The 19,026-nt window shown below is 42.4% G+C and overlaps 1 long non-coding RNA gene across 2 annotated transcripts in view; it reads left to right on the top strand.

The window, feature by feature from the left end:
* The window catches only part of LOC135578390 (uncharacterized), a 68,107-nt gene that overhangs the window by 33,630 nt on the left and 15,451 nt on the right, over positions 1-19,026 (top strand). Inside the window, exon 3 of one of the 2 annotated variants that reach the window (XR_010469899.1) lies at positions 10,109-13,575. The exons of the other annotated variant lie outside the window; for it this stretch is intronic. This is a non-coding gene — a long non-coding RNA (uncharacterized LOC135578390). Of the gene's footprint in view, positions 1-10,108; positions 13,576-19,026 lie in introns of those variants that run through there. 2 annotated transcript variants of the gene reach the window in all.

The following is a 19,026-nucleotide window of genomic DNA, read 5'->3' as shown; positions in this document are numbered from 1 at the left end:
TGGAGGCAGATGGCCATCGTGCTAGCCAAATCACTCCCTTCTGTGCTGTTGGCCACAGAAATTGGCATTCTTCAACCATAGTAGCTCAGCAGGCCGTATGGATCCAGACAGACCTTCGACCCTTTTTCTGGCATGTCTAAGCATTGTAAAACTTCATTTGTTGGCAGTCGGGGGAGTTTCTCATGTATTTTTTTTTAAACAGATGTCCCGAGGAACCATGAGCTGATGTTTCATTCACTGCCTAGGGTTTCTTTGCATCTATTTCAAAGACTTTGCAATGTAGACAGCGCTGTAAAGTGGGTTCTCCTTTGGAAAACAAAGCCTGGAAGTGAAAATCCAGGAGTTTATTTCATAGCCAGTTTTTCAAAGCATGCACAGCAATCTGGCCCTAGAGATGGGGCTGTCCTCCCTTCACAATACTTTGGGCTCTGTTTCAGGTGGTAGAGATCTCATAAGACAAGAGGAAATGGCCTCAAGTTGTGCCAAAGGAGGTTTAGATTCGATATTAGGAAAAAATTCTTCACGCAAAGGGTTGTCAGGCATTGGAACAGGCTGCCCAGGGAAGTGATAGAGTCACCATCTCTGGAGGGATTTAAAAGGCTTTCAAACAAGGTTCTTAGGGACATGGTTTAGTGCTAGAGGTAGGTTAGGTTATGGTTGGACTCGATGATCCTGAGGGTCTCTTCCAACCGAAATGATTCTATGATTCTGTGACCTCTGTACTTGAAAACAGTGAGTGGGAGCCCTTCAAATGAGGCTCTACATTTAAGGACCCAGAAGCAGATGCAGTGGAGATGGTATGAGTTGAGGAATACAAGATAAGGAGAAAAGGCTGTGTATCAGGAACCTCCATTTTAAACTCACAATCTTCAAATTTTAGCCACGCTCTTGAATAATTTTATGGATCTAGACCATTGTTTTTAGTGAAAAAGAAGCAGAGATTGCACAGTGAATTATCTCGTGAAGTGGTAAAATCAATGCATGGGGTTAATTAAAATAAGGCAGAAGAAAGGAAGATGAATGAAAATTCAGCTAGTCATCTACATGGAGAGCAGGGAGAAAAAAAAAAAACAAAACATATTTCCTGCTAGCTGGACCATGGCAAAATTTTCTCTCAATGAAAGTAACTTTTATTCAACTTTGGTGCAGTATAATACATTATACCAGTCCGGACAGTGTCACGCGGGAAAGGTTTATCTCGCGGGGCAAAAGGATGCTGGGGCAGGAATTAGCTGGACTCATTTGGAGAGCTTTAAACTAGGCTCGAAGGGGGATGGGGTTGTAGCTGGGCTTGTCCCAGTGGGGCAGCATTCTAAAACTGATGAGGACTGGGTGGCCTCCTATGCCCCTAGGGAGAAATTGGTGTGCTCAGTTCGCTCCCTGAAATGCCTGTACACCAATGCGCACAGCCTGGGGAACAAGCAGGAGGAGTTAGAATCCTATGTTCGGTCGGGAGATTATGATCTGGTGGCAATTACAGAAACATGGTGGGACAGTTCACATGACTGGAATGTGGTCGTGGATGGCTATGCCCTTTTCAGGAAAGACAGGCCAGCCAGGCGTGGTGGTGGAGTTGCTCTCTATGTGAGAGAGCAACTACAATGTACTAAATTCTGCCCAGGAGTGGATGATGAGCGAGTTGAGAGTGTATGGGTCAGGATCAAGGGGCAGGCTGGCAGGGGTGACACTGTTGTGGGCGCCTGTTACAGGCCACCAGATCAGGCTGAGGAAGTTGATAAGGCCTTCTATGGGCAGCTGAGAGTGGCCTCACAGTCACAGGCCCTGGTTGTTGTGGGGGATTTTAACTTCCCTGATGCTTGCTGGAAGGACCATTCAGCCAGCCAGCCACAGTCCAGGAGATTCCTCCAGTGCATTGGTGATAACTTCTTCATGCAGATGGTGGAGGAGCCGACTAGGAGAGGTGCACTACTGGATCTCATCCTCACTAACAAGGAGGGTCTGGTCGAAGCAGTAAAGGTTGAGGGCTGCCTGGGTTGCAGTGACCAAGAGATGGTGGAGTTCAGCATCTTGTGTGGCAGGAACAGAATAGCAAGTAGAATTGCAACCCTGGACTTTAGCAGGGCTAACTTCGGCCTTTTCAAGCAATTGCTGGGGGAAATCCCATGGGCAAGACTGCTTGAAGGTAAAGGGGCCCAAGATAGCTGGCTTGCACTCAGAGATTTCTTCTTCCATGCTCAGGATCAGAGCATCCCTACACGTAGAAAGTCAAGGAAGGGAGCCAGGAGGCCTGCGTGGTTGAATAGGGATCTGTTGGGTATGCTCAAGCAGAAGAGGAGAGTTTACAGGTCATGGAAGCAGGGGCTGGCCACTTGGGAAGAATATAAGGCTGCTGTTAGAGGATGCAGGAAGGCAGCTAGGATAGCCAAGGCCTCCTTAGAATTACAGCTGGCGAGAGGGGTCAAGGACAGCAAAAAGAACTTTTTCAAATACATAGCAGATAAAACTAATAGCAGAGGCAATGTAGGCCCACTGATGAATGGGGTGGGTGCCCTGGTGGCAGAAGATACAGAGAAGGCAGAATTACTGAATGCCTTCTTTGTCTCTGTCTACTCTGCCGGAGGCTGTCCTCGGGAGCCCTGTACCCCTGAGACCCCGGATGAAGCCAGGTCAATGGAGGAGTTTGCTTTAGTTGATGAGGACTGGGTTAGGGAGCAATTAAATAGTCTGGACATCCATAAATCCATGGGTTCAGATGGGATGCATCTGCGGGTGCTGAGGGAGCTGGCTGAAGTCATTGCTGGACCGCTCTCCAACATCTTTGCCAAGTCTTGGGAAACGGGGGAGGTGCCCGAGGATTGGAGGAAAGCAAATGTCACTCCAGTCTTCAAAAAGGGCAAGATGGAGGACCTGGGTAATTATAGACCGGTCAGCCTCACCTCTGTCCCTGGGAAAGTAATGGAACAGCTTATCCTCGGTGCCATCTCAAGGCATATCAAAGATAAGAGGGTTATTAGGGGCAGTCAGCATGGCTTTAGCAAGGGTAAGTCATGCTTGACCAAACTCATAGCCTTTTATGAGAATGTAACAAGGTGGATGGGTGATGGCAGAGTGGTGGATGTGGTCTACCTTGACTTCAGTAAAGCCTTTGACACAGTCTCCCACAGCACCCTCACAGCTAAGTTGAGAAGGTGTGGTCTAGACAATAGAGTAGTGAGGTGGGTTGCAAACTGGCTTAAGGAGAGAAGCCAGAGAGTGGTAGTCAATGGTGCAGAGTGTAGTTGGAGGCCAGTATCTAGTGGAGTGCCTCAGGGGTCAGTACTGGGGCCAATATTATTCAATATATTCATTAACGATTTGGACGAGGGAACTGAGTGTACTATCAGCAAGTTTGCTGATGACACTAAGCTGGGAGGAGTGGCTGACATGCCAGAAGGCTGTGCTGCCATCCAGCGGGACCTGGACAGGCTGGAGAGTTGGGCAGGGAATAACCTAATGAAATTTAACAAGGGAAAGTGTAGAGTCCTGCATCTGGGCAGGAGCAATCCCAGGTTCCAATATAGGTTGGGAAATTACATATTAGAGAGCAGTGTAGGGGAAAGGGACCTGGGGGTCCTGGTGGACAACAGGATGACCATGAGCCAGCACTGTGCCCTTACGGCCAGGAAGGACAATGGCATCCTGGGGTGTATTACAAGGGGGGTGGTTAGTAGATCGAGAGAGGTCCTCCTTCCCCTCTACTCTGCCCTGGTGAGATGACATCTGGAATATTGTGTCCAGTTCTGGACCCCTCAGTTCCAGGACAGGGAACTGCTGGAGAGAGTCCAGCGTAGGGCAACGAAGATGATTAAGGGAGTGGAGCACCTCCCTTATGAAGAAAGGCTGAGGGAGCTGGGTCTCTTTAGTTTGGAGAAGAGGAGACTAAGGGGGGACCTTATTAATGTTTATAAATATATAAAGGGTGAGTGCCATGAGGATGGAGCCAGGCTCTTCTCGGTGGCAAACAATGATAGGACAAGTGGTAATGGGATCAAGCTGGAACACAAGAGGTTCCACTTAAATTTGAGAAAAAACAACTTCTCAGTAAGGGTGGCAGAGCCTGGCCCAGGCTGCCCAGGGAGGTTGTGAAGTCTCCTTCTCTGGAGACATTCAAAACCCGCCTGGACATGTTCCTGTGTGACCTCACTTAGGCGTTCCTGCTCCAGCAGGTGGATTGGACTAGATGATCTTCTGAGGTCCCTTCCAATCCCAAACATACTGTGATACTGTGACTATGTGTGTAACCAGAGACATTGGAATAGATAACCAGGTAAATTTTTACCTTTTTCTTTTTTCTTTTTATCTTTTCTCTCTCTCTTTTTTTTATTTATTTATTTTTTTATTATTATTTTTTTAACAAAGCTACACTGATATCGTTGTCCCAGACTTGGATAACAAAATGTTTTATTCAGTTATGAAACCACATGCTCTAAAGCTCATGAGATGACAGCCATTAGAGCACAGCATGACTGAATGCTATTCACCTAACATAACATTATCCATCAAGAATCCAACACACACACGCACAAATGGCCCACACCCAGTGCACCCAGCCAATACCTAATCTGTTGAAAATTAAGCTGGTAATGTATGTTAAAACATTTTTGGGAAGTTTGGATCCTGAGATATTTTGCTACAGTCTACAAGCCTTTCAATTAATTCATTACTCATTTTCCCCACTTGCTTATTCATAACCAGAGGCTATTGTCTTGTGTTTCTGACATCACAGTCCGTTGCCTTAGGAACAGTGATGATGTCACAAGGCTAGAATTAGCACCTATTAATACGAACAGGCACACAGAAGAGATGAATAATGAGTTTGGGGACTGAATTAGACACAAATTGCTAGGAATTTTTTGGACAGGAAAAATACTTGAAAGGTAAATGGGGCTTATATTTAAATATTATGTTTTCATTGCATTTGGACAGTGAACAAAAGTTGATATTTGAGTAATAAAATTGCAAATACTGGGGTGAGAACAGCTGTAGGACCATGAAAGGTTTTTTCCATGCAAATGAGCCAAAAAATTTGACTTTATTTTGAATGCTAATGGATAAGAGCATGTGCCCTAGAAGCCAAGAAGGCACTGGGCTCAGTAACATCCGAGTACTTGAAGTTCTCAGAGTATGACAAACCGCGACTCGCCAGGGTATTGCATTATGTCTAAACCACACTTTATTTCCCACTAAGATGTCTTTCCACCAACACTTGCCTTTTGTTTCCTGGTCAACATTTTTTATTTTCTGTTTTGTTTGGACTCAAATACTTTTTCTTCTGAATTAGGCTAAATTAGCAGCATAATCATGCATCCACCTGCTAATCAGTGTGAATGAAACAATTGCTGAAATATTGAGTATTATGAGTAGAGCATATGTATTCTCGTCTAGAATAAACCAAAAGTGTAAATACTGTCCTTTTCTTATTTCTGTTTTCTTTCTTTTCTTGGGAAAAAATGCTCTGTCAAAATAACTTTTAACTATGCAGCTTTATCGTATCACCAGGTCTGGATGTCTTGCTCATTTGTAGCTTAATTTAGGACTAGGAGACCTTTTCCACAGGTTAGATTAATACATGGGAAGAAGAGAAGCAAGAGTGGGCAAAAGGCCTTTCTTTCTTCCAAGACCTGGGCTGTGGTGCTCTTGCAAAGGACTCCTGAATGTTTCTTGGTGAGACAAATTGCTCTGACAAACAGGTGTTACTCCCTTCTTGATTCTCTTGGTTTCTTGTTCTTCGACTGTGTTAATTGTTTGGTTTTCTGAGCCCAGATTCATCTCATCTATACCTTGGGCATCAAACTGAAGTGTTTGAATGAGCTGCATGACGTTCTCCCAGAAGTCAGGAGAGGAAAGCAGACACCTCCAGAGGCTGATTCTTCTGATGCACGGTTGTTCGTGTGTGGACAATTAAGGCACATGAATCTCAGCCCTGATAGCTGAAATGCTTTGGGTTTAGTACAGGGTATCTGACAAAATGTGACAGCCAATCTTATCCAAGGAGAGGCACTTGAGCATCGAACCACCACCTCTGACCTGCAGTTCCACGAAGTTCTGAAACAACTTCTTCACTGTGCAATCACTTTTCCACTTGTCACACTTTGCTTGCTGGCACTCTTCCTCTCCGCTGTCCTCAATTTATGGTACTTCTTGGCATTGTTGTGACATTTTCCTACTGCTAACAAAAAGGGTTTTTTTGTTTTGTTGTTTTTTGTGTTTTTTTTCTGTAACAAAATAATGATAACGTACAGTTTTCTATTTTAAAACCTTTCAAAGAATCATAGAATGTCCTTAATTGGAAGGGACCCACAAGGATCATGGAATCCAACTCCTGTCCCTGCACAGGACACCCCACAGTTCACACCGTGTGTCTGAGGACATTGTCCAGTCTCTTCTTGAACACTGTCAGGTTGGGGCCGTGACACCTCCCTGGGGAGCCTGCTCAGTGTCCAGCACCCTCTGGGTGAAGAACCTTTTCCTCATGTCCAGCCTAAAGCTCCTCTGGCACATCTTCCTGCCATTCCCAAGGGTTCTGTCATTGATCACAAAAGAGAAGAGTTGGGTGCCTACCCTTCCTGCTCCGCTTGTGTTTTTCTTTTTCTTTTTTCTTATTTTTTTAAATGAAAATCTAACATTATTTTTCACAGGAAAAACAAACAAACAAACAAACAAAAACAAACAAATTAGGACAACCAGCAAACTCTCTACCAATTCAGTTATAATATGCAGTTTTGAAGGTATGCCAAGCTCTGAGATTTTAGGTGGAAATTGCCTAATCTCTCTACCCTTCCCTTGGCAAAGTAACACCTCCAGTGCAGTCAGAGATGATTCGCAATCTGCCCAGGAGTTACTGATGGCAGGAACACCCTGTTCCAAGCACGTTCGCTCACTGAGTGTTTTTCCAGAGGCGGCAAGGTCTTCCACTCCATCTTTTGGCAGGTAATACATAACACCAAACCTTACAGGCAGGAGGGTGAAAGCCAAGTCTTGAGGATGCTGTCAGCATGGAGGGATGTGCTGTGACAGCCGGCTCAGTGCCTGGACCCCTGGGTCCCAGGAAGGTGGCGAGCGCTGTGTTTTTGCTCCCCGCTCTTGACACGAGGATCAATCTGCCCATTTGCTTCCGTCGTGGGCTCTGATACTGGCCCCCATGGACTCAGTGTGGAGCCACACTGGCTTCACCGGGGGAGATAGTGGTGACCCGGTATGTCCTCAGCTTGTCACTCTCCATCCCTACAGTCCTGAGAAGAAGCAGCTGTCCCTGTGACAGGAATCTCAGCTCTCCAAATTGCCTTTAATTTACCTCTTGGAGATTATAGACACATATGTGTTCAACACATCTCTTTTTCCCATCTAGAAATCATCTAAAATACATATATTGATCTTCCCAAGGTGCTGGAAGGCTGGGCAGATGCCTCAGTGCTTCATACATAAGACAGAGAGATTTAAAAACTCAGTTAATCCATGCTTGTTTGTGAGAAGTGTTTCTCCCTAAGAGGCCCTGCGCATATTGCTTTATAAAAATATATATGTAGAGCATGTCACAAACACTCATACATGCTCATGCATGACTCCATGTGGACAAACACATACAGACATTTAAGAGACAGCCACAGCTTTGATCACCTTATGTTTTAAATAGGAAAAGGCAGCATCAGTTTTATCCTGTTTTACAGATGAGATGAGATGAGATTAAGGGTTGAGTTTGGAAAAGTGTCTTAGCAGCCATGGCTGAATGAAGCCGAAGTACCTTCTTTTGATAATTCTTCCCAACATGTCTCCGAACTGCTGGAATCCTAAACCAGCCTGACTCTCTCAAGGTCACTGTTGCAAATCTTGGTTCTCCCTCAGAGATGCTTTCAACACCAAACTGTCTTCAACAAGCTTTCGTTAAGTTGTGTGACCGCTTATAGGTAAGACATAGAAAAAAGTATTTTTGAATAACGAGAAACACACAGACTAGAAAAAGTTCAGTTTGGGGCAAGAAGCACATGCAACACATCTGGCACATCTTCGTAGCCATCCAGCAAAGACAGAGCATGCAAACACATGAGAAGCACCAAAGAAAACAGCAGCAGCCTAGAGTCCTGGGCTGATCTCAGCCAGACTCGACTGCTGCTTATGTTTTTATGGAAGGCTTCCTGCCTCTACGCTGAGAGTGTGGTGGCTCTTCCATGGCGGGTGACTCACTCCAAGTATGAGGAGCCAAAGTTCCCCACCTCTCAGCTCTTCATTTGTCACATCACTCCCTTCCTCGCTGTCTGCAACTGTGCAGGCATCATCACCACAGATCAAGCTGGGGAGCCAACTTTGCTCCACAGAAGACAGAAATGGTGACATGAACAGTATTTTTGCTTGTGTTCCCATGTATCTACATCTGATCTTGTACTTAACGCCAGACTAGATGGTCAAGACAAATCCTTCTGGCTCTAAAATCTGTTCATTTCATCAAATGCACTATATGGAAAGTATTCATTCTTCTTTGCCTATATAAATATACAGGTATAGATAAATATGTACACATACATATGTATTAAAGTATGCACACTCACAGCCTACACACACATATGAATTTTATAACCCTTCACCTAGATAGCTATAAATCTCTAACCTCATCTGTTTAAACTTTCCCTAGAGTTAAGCAACAGATTATTATTGACAAAATATGAACTAATGCTCATAACATCCCTGTGTATTTAAGGTGAGGTTTCATTTCAGTTAATGTTAGCCCATGAAAAGTAAAATTTTAAGCTTAGACAAGTTTTCTGGGCTTCTTTATAGTCAATAAAAAGAGACAAGCACAAGATGGCAATTTGGATAATGTGTTTTAGTATTTATTGGCTAGATATAGATGTCAAGTGCAAAGCAGGGTTGTTAAAAAGGGAGGTGAAATGAGTCAGGAATGGTCGGAATGGAATTTAGATACTGGTTCAGAGTCCTAACATCATCTGTCTTCATTGCTGGTGTGTTCATGTGAGCCAGATGTGCAAGTTCCCTTTATACTCATTGGAGAACAATTATGTTATTGTTGCTTACAACTACCTGAAAGGAGGCTGTAGCATGCAGGGGGTTGGGCTCTTCTCCCAAGTAGCAAGTGACAGGACAAGGGGAAATGGCCTCAAGTTGTGCTGGGGGAATTTTAGATTCAATATTAGGAAAAAATTCTTCACTGAAAGGCCGTCAGGCACTGGAACAGGCTACCCAGGGCAGTGGTGGAGTCACTATCCCTGGAGGTGTTTAAAAGGCATTTGGATGAGGTTCTTAGGGACATGGTTTAGTGCTAGAGTGAGGTTATGGTTGGACTCGGTGATCATGAGGGTCTCTGTGAACTGAAATGATTCTATGATTCTGTGATACATAAAGAGGGCAAAACAAAACACCCACAGATACTTTCCTGGAAGGTCTCTTCTTTACAATAATGAGAGAGTGTGGACAGCTTTGGACCAGCAGCAAGTTCAGACAAGCTAACCGTGAGCTGAGGAAATTTAGGATAACCTCAGAAGAATATGTTGAAGCTTTGATGGCTTCTCCAGATCACTAAAGATGATGGAATACCTTCCTTTCACTGAAATGAGTTTTGACCAGGTCATCATACTGCAATCATTCTCACTGTATTCAGCATCTACTTTAGTACTTGCTTCCTCACAAAAAATTCTACAATGTTTGCAAGTGATTTCTTCCAAACAAATAATCAAGAGTATAAATGAATGTGTTGTCACTATGAGGAAAGCAGATTGTCATGAGAAACAGCTAATATTTAAAAAAAAAAGGAAGTAAAAGAGCTAAACAACTTGAAAGATTTAGTATTCATGTCTCCCTTAGATACTCACTATCCATTGGTCAAGATAACTCTTGCTTTCTAGCAGTTATTGTTTATATTTTGGACTAAGTAGCTGGATTGCTAAACAGTTATTATTTAGCAACAGTTATTATTATCATACAGGGAAATGAGTAGTAATATATATGGAAGTATAACCTTTTTATTTGATTAATTAATATTTTCATAGCTCTTTGAGATCAGAAGATGGAAAGTTGCTTCTACATGCAGAGCAACATAGTAAGTATTTGGGAGAAGAGCAAACACCTCACTGTTTCTTTTCCTGGGTCTGTCCACCAGGTAGAATGACAGTCCTTGCACTCCCCTGCTTCAAGGCACAAAAACTATGGAGGCTCCACTCTTTCCTTCCCCAGGCAGAAGAATTCCACAGTCATGATGTCTTCGGTGCAGGAGCTGAGGTCATGGGTGTGATTCAGCGGCTACGAATTTTGCAGAGCAGAGCAGGACTCTCAAAAAATTAAACCAACAACTGGGTAGAAGCCTATAGCAATTGGAAAACCACACGTTTCTCTGCCTGACCTGCTGGCAGGAGGACTTCAGTGTGGGAGAACCAAGGCTGAGCAAAGACACGATGCAATGGGCAGGCAGTCGTGGCAAGTGTGGATGTTTCAACCAGAGCATGAAGTTCACCTAGGGGTCATTGCAGCTGTCAGCTGCTTCTGAGGCTTGATCTAAAACCCACTGACCTCAATACAAAGCCTGCCATTGCTTTTTTTCCATTTGGCAGGCTCTGAATTAGTCCCTCGGTGCTAAAGTTTTGAAATGATTAAAAAAAAATTAACAGTTTCACCTGTGGTTTGCCCTGCTTTTGTAACCTGAAAGCACTGAGACTAGCTGTGTGTTTCCGCCTTGCATAGTGGTTTCAAATCCCAGTTCAGGCATCTTTGTGCCCTATTACATAAATGAATTTCAACAATAAGGCAATAAAGTATCTAGTAGATTTTTATATTCTCCAAACTCAGCCTCTTGGGTAGAAAAAAATCACATGAAGCCATCCATTTCACAGTGGCACTGATGAGCCCAAGTGGCAGCTCAAGACGTCCATGACCTTTCAGTTTTTCAATTTAAAGATTTTCAGACTTAATCCTAATCTGGACATGATAACCGTGCTCCTCGTACGATCCTTCTCTTTGCAGAAAGATGTCTTAGTCTAAGTCAGAAACAGAATTTTTACCCATAACTGGATGAAACATTAATTAATTCAAACATATTTGGAGTAATTTTTATCTGATTTATGGTCAAATAATTTGGTTTTGCCATTGGAGGCTACAACCTGAGTTCAGATCCGACAAGAATTAAATCTTTTGAACAGTTCTTACCAACTGGCTCTTGATAGTAAAAACTCCATGTGAACAGCTCTTCAACATTTCAGAGTGAAATGACCTGAGAACTTTCAGAAACTTTAGATGATCTGGCCTGGATCTTATAAAAGAGCTGTTAGTATGAAATATGTGCCTCCTAAAAATTGTCTGGTCAAAAAGTGTCCGTGGAAAAAAAAAAAAACAAAAAAAAAAGAAAGAAAAATAAGTAAAGAAGTTTTATTCAATAGAGTCTCTACTCACAAATGTTTATGTGTGACAAATGTTACATAAAGAGAAGACTTCTCTGGAACACACAGGTTTTCCTACCAGCCTTGGCTCAGATTCTATATAAATTATGCTGCTAAAAAATTGCAGTCATCTTCACCATAAATTAAACTAGATCATGTTATTAATATATGAATGGTGGGATAATGAGCCTACAATTAGGTGTACAGGGATCCCTCCCTAAAAGTGATGTCTAGTTGGAGGAATTTCTTGTTATAGAAATGAAATAATCACCTTGTTTGCTACAAATTGAAGCAGAATCTATGTCTGTATTGATTAGGAATAGACACTTGCCTTTTGCTGCCCTGACGAGTCAAAACCTATATTGTAAACTTAAAAAATCATTATTCTCACAATTTTGTGTCCATCAGCAACTATTCATTTTTTCTCCAGTGCAGGCTGACTCTGAGTCTGATTTCTATCCAGGCAGGTTAGAAGCATTTTTCCCATTCCCAGAGAAATTTCTGAGAATACAAAAAATGCTACTTTTTTTTTAATAGGGAGACAACACTTGAAATCTTAAAATTGTTTCATTTTCCTTCATGGAAACTCAAGAGATAACAACCAAAGTGGTTAATTATTTTCCAGAACTATGAGAGATACGCAGCTTTAAAGTGTTCTTCAGCCACCATTGAGGTCTCCAAGTCTGTCACTTATTCCAGGATCTACTCATTATAATGAAAGTATTATGTCTGCTGAAATATTGCACTGAAAAATAGGTACAATACCGTGAAGAAGGTTCTGTCTTTTTTTGGTTGCTTGGCTGTTTGGTTTTTTTTTGAGGGGGGGCAATGCACTGTTTTCCAGCAAAGTGTCATTCAGAGGAAGCTCAGACACTTCTAAATGCAATTGGACACCAACAAGGGCACTAGAATCAGTGCCAGGTATCTTCTGTCTTGCAGTTACCAGACACACCACAATCAAATTAACACACAGCCAGAATGCATTAGTAAACTACTTTGTGAAAAGACCAGAGTACTTGTGTTATAATTCGTCTTTAGAATCACTTAAATCCCTGACTTTGCACAATAGCTTCATCAACCTACTCAATCTCATGACCTGGCCTCCAAAGTATTTCATGGTGACACTTCTGACAGTCATCTGGGGTGTCCACCACACACATACTCACACACACATATGCAGAAAAACACATTCCTGCCTACAGGCAATGGGCTTGCAAACTATGAAAACAAATTGGAAGCCTGACTTAAAGCTTTACGCTCACTGAGGCTCCATGCTATGCAGTAATAATATTTACAAGGTGCGTGGACTCCGTTGGCCCGGCTGCCTCGCTCTGTTACCCGCCGCGCTGACGTACATTCTGCACGGTTGGACGCGTGACGTTACCCTACAGCCCAGGTCCTTGATTTATAGTGTCTGGTAACGTCTCCCTTGTGCTGAAATTGAAATGTCTGTGATTTTTGGACACTAAAGGAACATTGGGTTTGCTTTGACCTGTAAATGACCAGGTGGCAATCAATCTTTTTTTTTTTTTTTTTAATGAAAACCTCTTCTCATCTCCTCCCTATTTTTCTGCTGGTATCTACCATCCTCAGAGTTTTTCAGCATTAGTTGAGCCAAAACCTCAGTTTTTCAGACACTGAAAGTGAATTTAAATGCTCGCTAATGTGGCTAGATTAGAATCAGCAAGAGATTATCCACACTTGAAAAGGACCAAAATAAAGACAAGTGGAACAGAGGACTGGATTCACTTAATCTGGCTTTTATTGACTAAGGGTAGACTTGTGCACTTGTATAGGCTAGAGTCAGTGAGGAGGATCAAGACCTTCAGATAGATATCATACTATGCTGAGCTAGGTAGTTAAGAGGTGGGAGATGGAACTCATGCTTTCAAGGTGCTTATCTTTCTCTTTTTACCATGGACTAATGTAAATAAATCATTGGCTTAGACCAGACATCAGACTTAGAGATATCTAAACTGTGACTTTCCCACCCAAGGCTTTTCATACCACTTAAACTTTCTAGTAACGTCCTTCAGGGTGCATTGAAGTCCTTTGGTATAACATGTACATGTACACTCCAAATCTTCCTGAAATGAACCTTTTTTGTAGAGGAAGAGCATAGCTTCATAAAGTATGAAATAACTATATCCTTAAAAGTCTGTATGAAAATTCAATAATAAATCTTCCATGAACTGTCTCCTACTGACTTTGGCCTCTGATTAACTGTCAGATTCCCATTTCAAATTTTGAGAACACAGTATATAGACATTAAATCCCGATTACTGCATGCAAAAGTATCCCCTGCTCTCATTCAAAAGAATTCAGAAGACCTCAGATTGCACAAAAGACCTCAGCTCTAGCCTCAGATACTTGTCAGGTGAAGTTAAAATTATTCCACTTCAAATTTTCTCTGCTAGCTTCAGAAATTATTTCTCCTTTACATCATATGTTGTTTCTGTAGCTTCCCTTAGTTTAAAAAGCTGTTTATATAAACCTTCACAAATATAGAAAGGTGTCCATTCACTTTCTTTGGAAGTTTTCTCATCTGCCTCTAATGTCAAGTGATATTCAAAGAAAGTATATATTAAAAACAAACAAACAAACAAACAAACAAAAAAGTAGTATACAGAAATTTAGTGATGGGATGGTGAAGAAAAACATCCCAAGAGGCTCCCTCGATAGCTAGAAGATACTGGACAAGGTTATTAGTGGCACAAAATTATTTTGCTACTTTGGAATCTCTTAGTCTGAGAGAAGAAGAATTAAACTTCACACACCCCTCCTATACCTTAGAAGAAGGAATCAGAACATTATTATTTTTGTGTACCGTTTTGATGTATGTCCTTCATGCTCAGGCTTCTGGATGTAGAGTTTTCTGTTGCTAGGAACTGCTTGTTGAGATTTGCACACTGACAACAAATTCCACGATGGAAGCTTTACTAAGCTCTCTGATTTGAAAGTTCCAGTTCATATTCCTAAACACTAGAAGATAAGCTGTTCACCTATCCATCCATGTGTCCATCCATATTACAGATACACACTCAAGTTAAAACCAGTCTTTTCTTATAATATTTTTTTTAAATTTGCTCTTCATTTCAAACTTATTTCCTTTTTCAATGGTAGAATTCTTCCACCCATATTTTTTTATGACCTAGTTTTTTGGGGGGCAGTATTTTTTGCTATTTCATTTTTCCATAGTACTACCTACATTATTTATTGCAATATGACTTTATGGACTTCAAGTGCACTGTAATGATGATGCAGAAGATAACTTACAGGCGCAATAGTCCGAGTTATGACTGCTAAGAAATATTCAAGAAGGACTTTTAGGATCTACATCAACCTGGGACACAGTGGTATACATTATCTGAAAAGCTGCTGTGATATGTCTTTTTTATTGGCAACGTTCTGAAACACTTCAAAAATAAATGTTAATTCCCAGTCTAGTGCTTCAGGACAAAGCTCTGCCCAGGAAAGGATTATGGTCCAATCCAAAGAGCTACTAAAAGACTCCCACAGGCTTCACTGGGCGTTCATACTGTCCCTAATGACTCCATCAATTTAATGTATAAGGAGGCAGCACTTCTTAAAATGAGGTGAGGAGGAAGTTTCAGTATAGATTTTGTCAGGGTGCTTCTTCCAAATTATTTGGGGCTTGATTAATCCTCAGGGCTCAGCCTGACGTAAGACATGCTGGATAATCATGGTACATATGGTACATTGATGTGGTCTTTCCAAGGTTTCTTTTCTTGCTCTGGGTTTGAGGGAACAGTAAAACCTGCAACTCATGAAAGCCAGTGGCTCATTTCTTCCCTTGGATTTCCTCAGGAGAGCTTTTCCAATGAGTTAAGAGGGAAGAAAAAGCATCTACAAGGCCCTTGCTTGAATTCAAGAAACATACAGTTAGTTGTCCAAAACTGATGAAAATTTGAGTAAGTTTGGTATATCTTTACTTCTAGATATGTTTCAATAAAGCCAGGGCACAGGTTGCATAGAGGAAGGATTTGGACCCTTTTCCTTCTGCTTGAGAAGAATCCTGGGACAATTCTCCTATTCCCTGCCTGCAGCCACCTCATTCCCTCCATGAGGAAACCTCTTTTTCCCCCAAGAACAGCACTTCAAGCCTTTACAGTCCCAGTCACTGCCACGAATCAACCACTTTTACCAAAATTCTTATAATTCAAATAGATAAGAGAGATAAACGGGGTGGCAGGGACAGAGTCCATTGCAAAGGACTAAGAAAGATTGGAGACTCATGCCATGGAAAAACTGCTACAACGTAGGACTATTCAGATTAAAAGCACATATTTCCTTGGTACAGGGGGTGTATCACAGCTGTGTGGTGCAGAAAAAACTAATTCAGCTGAAAACTGTGCCTTTTCTGGTACTGCTCACTGTGGCCAGGAGACACAAGAAGAAAAGGTGCACAGAACATGCTAAGTCAAGAGAAGAGACAGGGTGTGCAACTTCATGTTGCACATTTCAGCATGTGTATACCTCCAGACCCTTCTATTAAGCGCCCCATCAGAAAGTCCTTCATACTGGATTTCAGGTGCATCTCCAAGGAATGATTATTGGATCTTCTCAACAATGCATTGCCAAAACTTTTTGGCATGTTCTGTGCTTTCAATGCCCAAGACATGCAGTTATTTTTATAGAATATTTATGCCATTCCTTCACATGATTTGTGCTACTATATGCTATGAGAATGGATATATAGTGTCCACATTATCTATGTAAATAATCCATTTTTCTAACTTTTTCCAAGAGGTTAGCACCATTTTGCCTGAAACATCTCCTCCAGCTCATTTTCATCCTCCTCAGGAGAAAAGTGTGAGGAAAGCATTTGCAACTGAATATGTTTTGTGACATGGAAAAGTCTGGAGGGCCTTCATAAAAATGTAGGTACCAAGCCAAACTACAATATTCCTCATTCAGAAGGTTGCTGTGAGACAAAGCTATTATTCACTTTAAAGGGAAGAGCCTTGAGACGTTACAGAATGGTTACTGTCTGAATTATTTAACTGCTTCCAATTTAAAACAAAAATTCATTTATAAGCAGCTGTGTCTTTGATAGCATCAGAAAGAAATGCTGGGGTCAGAGCATAAAGCTGCTGAAATCTGTGGGTTCCTCACCTGGTATAGGTTGATGTGTCTTTACTGAAGGTAATAGATCAGCTTCTGTTTGGTGTTAATTAGCACAGCAAAACTGCAATCCGTGAGGTGAAATCTGGAAAAAATTATTACCAGCATCCTGGTAAATTAGCTGGGATGAGATCTTCAGCTGTTAAAAATAATCACAGTCAGGTCTCATGGGGCAAGAGTCAATCCTGCTTAACAGCTCTCCCTGAACTAAGCCTGTTTATAGCAGTTTCACAAAAGGCTGTAACTCCACACTACTGTGTAGATGTCGACTGGCAGAGCTCTGCTGGAAGATACAGTCTGTGTTGTATCTCCATCACTTTACCTATTGCCACCCCAATCAGAAGATCCAGTATTATTATCTCTCCCTTGTAAATACAAAGGAAGCTGCAGGATTGGAAGGAATCTTCACAAAACCACAGAATGGTTTGGGTTAGAAGAGGCCTCTGGAGATCACTTAGTCCAAACCCCTGCTAAAGCAGGTTCACCAGAGCCGATCACACAAGATCGCATCTAGGAGGGTTTTGAATATCTCCAGAGACTCCACAGCCTCTCTGGGCAGCCTGTTCCAGGGCTCTTGCACCCTCAAAGTAAAGAAGTTTCTCATATTCAGATGGAACTTTCATGTTTAAGTCTGTACCCACTGCCACTCATCCTGTCATTGAGCACCACTGAAAAGAGTCTGGTCCATCCTCTTGACACCCACTCTGAGATATTTATAAGCATTGATAAGATCCCATCTCAGCTTCTCTTCTTCAGGCTGAACAAACCCATCTCTTTCAGCCTTTCCTTGTAAGAAAGACGCTTCAGACCCCTTACCATCTTAGTAGCCCTCTGCTGGACTCTCTCCAGTAGTTCCTTGTCTTTCTTGAACTGGGGAGCCCAGAACTGGGCACAATAACTACATAAGGAACAGGTCGAACAGAGGAACTATCTAATATAATTCAAAACCTAACTGAGCATCATCCTGAGCACGCTGATTTTAATTGGCTCAGTGTTGAGCCAGGGACTGGACTAAATGCTCTCCATAGGTCCTTCCAAAAAACTATGTTATGGTCCTGCTAATTTGGCCAAGAGACTTTTTCTGGATCTGTGATAGGCAAATGTCTACTGTGTGTTTGTGTGGCTTTGTCTGATGTTGAGATGGGAAGGATCACAAGTGCATTTTTCACACATACAGGGACCATTTCAGGCCTCTGGAGATCTCCCTTCTTTTCCTGTTAATCACTCTGGAACCAGCAAAGGGAATTCCAAAGGCCAAATCTTTAACTGGCATAAGCTGCTTTGGCTTTACTGATTTCAACAGAGCTTTGCTAGTTTGCAGCAGCTGGAGATATGGCCCCTGTCAGCAGGATTTTTCATAGAAATCTGGTACTTAATGCTAGTCATTTTAAAGGAGAGTCTCTGCTCCTTGGGCAGTGTGGTTACAAAGATGAAATATATTGTTTTAATGTACATTTTAAACATGCTGGTAATTTCTTTGCCTTTCTTTAAAAACAAGGCAGAAAAAAATAATAGTAAGTGGAAATCCATTTTGCTGTGTAACAGTAATACACTGCATGTTATTACTATCCTGCTATTCCACGGGGAAAGTAAATGCCAATAAAAGGGATTATAAAGCAACATGCATTTTCAATTAGGGCCTGCAGTACTGCTCAAAGCAAGCCTTGCCAAACATCTAGCTGATGGGACATAGCTCGCAGCACGTTCTGGACACACACTGAGCAGAAGGGGAGAAGAGAAGGAACCCCTTTGCTGCCTCGCAGCATGTCTGGTCAAGGACATGTTGAGAGGTCCTCCTGACCATCCAAGCAGGGATCCAGGTACCAGCAGGGCAAAGCAAGGGCCTACAGAGACTGTGACTTGTGTATCCCATGGTCAGGTGAAAACAGAGGTGGGAAGGAGGGGTATATCATGTAGCATGAATAAAAGGAGGTTTGATCTTTCTTTTTTTCCTAGCTGCCACTCAAATAGCTCTAGGAAAACAGAATCACAGAATCACAGAATGTTAGGGATTGGAAGAAATCTCAAAAATCATCCAGTGCAACCCCCCCATTGGAGCAGGAACACCCAGATGAGGTTACACGGGAAGGTGTCCAGGCGGGTTGGAATGTCTGCACAGAAGGAGACTCCACAACCTCCCTGGGCAGCCTGTTCCAGTGTTCTGTTACCCTCACTGGGAAGAAGTTTCTTCTCAAATTTAAGTGGAACCTTTTGTGTTCCAGTTTGAACCCATTACCCCTTGTCCTATCATTGGTTGTCACCGAGAAGAGCCTGGCTCCATCTTCCTGACACTCACCCTTTATATGTTTATAAACATTAATAAGGTCACTCCTCAGTCTCTTTTTCTCCAAGCTCCAGTGCCCCAGCTCCCTCAGCCTTTCCTCACACGAGAGATGCTCCACTCCCTTCAGCATCTTGGTGACTGTGCTGGACTCTCTCCAGCAGTTCCCTGTCCTGCTGGAACTGAGGGGCCCAGAACCGGACACAATATTCCAGATGTGGA

The sequence above is a fragment of the Columba livia genome, chromosome 2, assembly GCF_036013475.1.
Source record: "Columba livia isolate bColLiv1 breed racing homer chromosome 2, bColLiv1.pat.W.v2, whole genome shotgun sequence".
Lineage (NCBI taxonomy): Eukaryota > Metazoa > Chordata > Aves > Columbiformes > Columbidae > Columba > Columba livia.
The sequence above is the reverse complement of the archived record's forward strand: the minus strand, read 5'-3'. Positions and strand labels throughout refer to the sequence as shown.